Here is a 4,641-nt window from a genome sequence, read left to right as displayed (position 1 = left end):
ACAATTCATGGGGTCACAATAACTGTGGAGTATGAAGTATGGGGCCACAACAACTGTGAGCATACACTACGTGAAACACAACAATTGTGACACTTAGAATACGTGGGGCCACAATAACTGTGGAGTACATATTAACGCACTCACAGCTGGTGTAGATACCTGTGTTGTGATGTGGTAATCGGCAAGGACACACTGCTCAATGGGACCCGTGTAGCACCTATATGATCACATTATTAATTAAGTCTATTGAACAAGATTCAAAGTTCATGTCAAGAAGTTAAGAATAAGCAATCATGGTTAACCCCATGAGATAAGAATAAGTTTCAGATCAAGTTCATTTTATGTTATGTTATGTTCACGTACATGTTATGTTCATGTTCACGTTAAGGTTCAAGTTCATGTTCATATCATGTTATGTTCACGTTTATGTTATGTTCACGTTTATGTTATGTTCATGTTCACGTTATGTCTCAAGTTTACGTTCATATTATGTTATATTCACGTATATGTTATGTTCAAGGTCACGTTCATGTTATGTTATACTCAGGTTTACATTATATATCTCAAGTTCATGTTTATGTCATGTTATGCTCAACTTTATATTAAATTCAAGTTCATGTTTATGTTATGTATGCTCATGTTCATGCTATGATTTGATGAGTATACGAAAGTGCACTCTGAATACCCTATTATTAGACTAAAATGCTAAAATATTAATAGAAATCATAGGAATTAATGTATATTCTTAAATTGAATTTCTATTTACGTTGGATACTCCTAAGTAGTTTTTTTATGTCTAATTTCAGAGTTTATAAAAGGGCAAGTCAAGCCCAGTCAAATTCAAAGGAGGACATTTATAGGGTTTGAGAACAATTTGGAAGAAAAGAAAAAAGAAAAAAAATCGCAAAATGAAACCACATGAAGTCTAAGTCCGAAATTCACTAGAAGACAGTCTGGACATACTTTAGTCTTTTGACTATATCGTTTCACTCACATATTAGATGGATGTGATTCTTAATGCATTAGAAATCTATCTTAAAGAGCTATAACTTTGTCTCTAATAAGGATTTCCAAATTCAAACTCCTGAAGGGCGTACGTGGCTGCCAAAATAAGTCCTAAAATTTAGGCAACTTTTTTATGCAGAAATTAAGAGGACATTAGGGTTTCTTTCCTACCCTATATAAACATATTATTAGCATGAAATAGAGGGGGAGGAGGCACAAGAGGCAGATCTGAAGAGAGAAGAAAATCACTTTCATGGCCACCGTTCGCTTCAGTTTTCTCTAGAAATTTTTGTTGTTCAATATATTTATGAGTAACTAAACTCTTAAGTAGGGTTAGGGATGAACTTACATATTATATGGTATTTCTAATTTATTTTTAATTCATGTATTTGATTTTCAATTGCTAAAACTCTTTTGTTTTATCATTTTCAATTCATCATTGATGTTTTCTTCTCCGAATAATCATAGAATTTATGCTATTTATGGATTCAGTCATGCTTTTTCTATTGAATGGATTAGTTCTTTAATTATGTTTGGATCAATTATTTATCTATATTGATTTGATTTTTTGATGCAATATCGTTCATTGAGTATATTGTCGTCATTGAATTTTCTCAATAGGAGTAGTAATTTATGTATCTTAAAGGTGGTGAATGAGTTTTCAAAGGGTTAAATTTGATTTAATCTTGGTTTATAAATCTATACTTTCCGATTGGAAATTTCATAAATTGAGTTCCTAATTGAGTTATCCAATGAATTAAGAATAATTAAAATACCAAATTTGTACAAGGGATTCCCGACGCTCTATTGTTCATCAAATTTGAGTACTTTTTCCGTTAATCACTTTGCTTCACTTTAATTTACATATCAAATTAATCTTTATTCTCCATTACTTATTTAATATTTTTTTTAGTTTCTTTGTTCCTCTTGTTATTCTTTTAATTTGTCTCCCTGTGGAATTGACACCCCAAAGTTGTGCTACAACTACTGCATTATTCTTTGGGCGTAATCAAATTTTGGCACCGTTGCCTAGGAGATGGTAGAAGAATTGTGAGATAGTTTTTCTTTTCAACAGTTTGTAAATGTGGTAACTTCGTTCCCTCTTTTAACTTGCTGGATCTTTATTTTATTTTCTATTTCTTTTTGTAGTTTTTTTTAGTGTTGCGTTTTTCTCTACCTTGCATGCACAGGTATAGAGATGCCTTGGGTTGGTTTGCTTGTAGACCTATGTTAGAGTCAAAGTTTAATTTTTTTGATCATTTGTTTGATAATTCTTCTAATTCTGAGGAAATGAGTGCACACGAAGATCAATCCACTAAGACCCTTCAGGATTACCTCCACCCTACACGCACAGCCACACCATCATGCATTATGTTTCCAGCTAATATTTGTTAATTGGATTTTAAAATAGGGATGATACAGTTACTCCCTACTTTTCATGGCTTGGAAAATGAAAATTCATATGTGCACATTAGGGAGTTTGAGGAAGTAGTTGCGACTTTTCATAGTCAAAATGCAACTGGTGATATTGTGAGACTTAAGTTTTTTCCTTTCTATTTGAAGGATAGAGCTAGGAGTTGGCTATACTAATTGAGACCACTGTCTATTAGGTCATGGAATGAGATGACTCAGGTCTTCTTTAATAAATACTTTTGCCAACATAAGACCAATACTTTAAAAAGGCAAATCTCCACTTTTGTACAAAAGGACAGTGAGACTTTGTATCAGTCTTGGGAGAGATTTAAGGAGCTATTGAATATGTTTCCTCACCATGGGTATGAGAATTGGCGCTTAGTGAACTATTTTTACGAGTGACTTACACTTAGAGAGTGTCAATTTGTGGAGATGATGTGTAATGGTGAGTTCTTACAGAAAGATCCTAATGAGGCCATAGAATACCTCAATGAGCTTGCTGAAAAAGCTCACACTTGGACTGGACCTAGTGCTACTGAGAGCACAAATAGGTCACGAACTGCAGGAAACCTAAATGGTGGTGAAATTTATCATCACAGGGAAGAAGATAACCTAAAGGCTAAGGTGAGATGCTCACTAGGGAGCTAGAGGTGTTGAAGAATAAAGCCTTAAAGCTAACACATGTGGCTAATCATGCAGAGTCTTTTGGACCATGTTTTGTGTGTGGCGAGGTAGATCACCTTGCCCAAGAGTGTCCCACATTTGTTGAGATGAGAGGGATGTATGAGGAACAATGTAATGCTTTAGGTATGTACAAGAAGCCTTTTACACATTTCTCTGATACCTATAATCCAGGGTGGCGTAATCACCCCAATTTTAGCTAGAAGTCTGAAAACTAGCCACCTACACAACCCCCTAGATCATATCCTGCACCATATCATGCACCTTCATTTTCTAGGAGTCCCTTAAAAGATACTTTACATGCTTTTGTTGAGGCACAGAGTAAAACTAATCAAAAGTTTGAATCTTTGATTATGTAGGTTATTGAAAAAAACAAAGAGATAAAGAGTCATATATCCAAGATAATGAGCTCCTTGAGTGTAAATGAGCGTGGCAAGTTTCCTTCTCAAACTCAATCCGCACCCCAAGGTCAGCATATGACACAAAAAAATTTGAAAGAAGTTAATGCCATTATGGCAAAAAGTGGTAAGTCCTTACACATCCCAACAACTGATAAGCTAGAGGATGTTGAAGAGAAACAAAGCAATAATTGTACCGAGTTCCCCAAGGAAGCCAAGGTAATCAAGAGTCCAGTTAAGGTACCATTTCCTCAAGTTTTAAAATCTGGTATGTGAACTTTGGATTCTAGTAATAAAATCTTGGAGAACCTCAAGCAGGTAAAGATTAACCTTCCTCTTTTGCATGTTATTAAACAAGTTCCTACTTACGCAAAAGTTCTTAAATATTTGTGTATAGTCAAGAGGAAGTACTATGTTAATAAGAGCAAGTTAGTGCTCTAATTGAACAGCGGATTCCTCCTAAGTACAAGGATCCTGGTTGTCCAACCATTGCATGTAATATTGGGAATCATGAGTTTGGGCAAGCCTTGCTAGATCTAGGAGCTAGTGTTAATTTGATGCCTTATTCCATTTATTTGCAACTTGGTTTGGGTGAAATTAAGCCAACTTCTGTTGTGCTTTAGTTGGCTGATCGTTCAGTTAAGAAACCGAGAGAGGTAGTTGAAGATGTTTTGATTCAAATTGATAAGTTTTATTATCCTGTTGATTTCTTAATTTTGGACACTGAATCAGTTGTTGAGTTAAACGCTAAGGTTTCTCTCATTTTTGATAGACCTTTCCTTGCTACGGCTAATACACTTATAAATTGCAGGAATAAGTTGACAAAGCTATCTTTTGGAAACATGACCATGGAGGTCAACATTTTCCATATTGAGAAACAGCCAACAGATGATGAGTACCACCAACGTACATGATTGACGCACTCATAGACAAGGGAGTTCGCACAACTCATGATTTTGATCCCCTTGTAAATTCTGAGTTTGATACTATTAGTGATTCATCTGATGTTATTGATATTTGTGTTGTTTTTGATGAAACTCAGAATTATGGCACACAGGCTTGGCAACAGAAATTTGAGGAGTTGCATAAGAAATGGGGAAAACAAATTCCTGTAAGTATGAAAGCACCAAGAGTTAAATTGAAA

At 34.8% G+C, this 4,641-nt stretch overlaps 1 non-coding gene across 1 annotated transcript; it reads right to left on the bottom strand.

Moving 5' to 3' along the window:
• Nucleotides 1-2,675: 2,675 nt before the first annotated feature.
• LOC122317629 lies at nt 2,676-2,783 on the bottom strand. The gene has a single exon (XR_006244554.1). It is a non-coding gene; the product is annotated as a small nucleolar RNA R71 (small nucleolar RNA).
• Nucleotides 2,784-4,641: the final 1,858 nt, after the last annotated feature.

Source organism: Carya illinoinensis, chromosome 7, assembly GCF_018687715.1.
Source record: "Carya illinoinensis cultivar Pawnee chromosome 7, C.illinoinensisPawnee_v1, whole genome shotgun sequence".
Classification (NCBI taxonomy): Eukaryota; Viridiplantae; Streptophyta; class Magnoliopsida; order Fagales; family Juglandaceae; genus Carya; species Carya illinoinensis.
The sequence above is the reverse complement of the archived record's forward strand: the minus strand, read 5'-3'. Positions and strand labels throughout refer to the sequence as shown.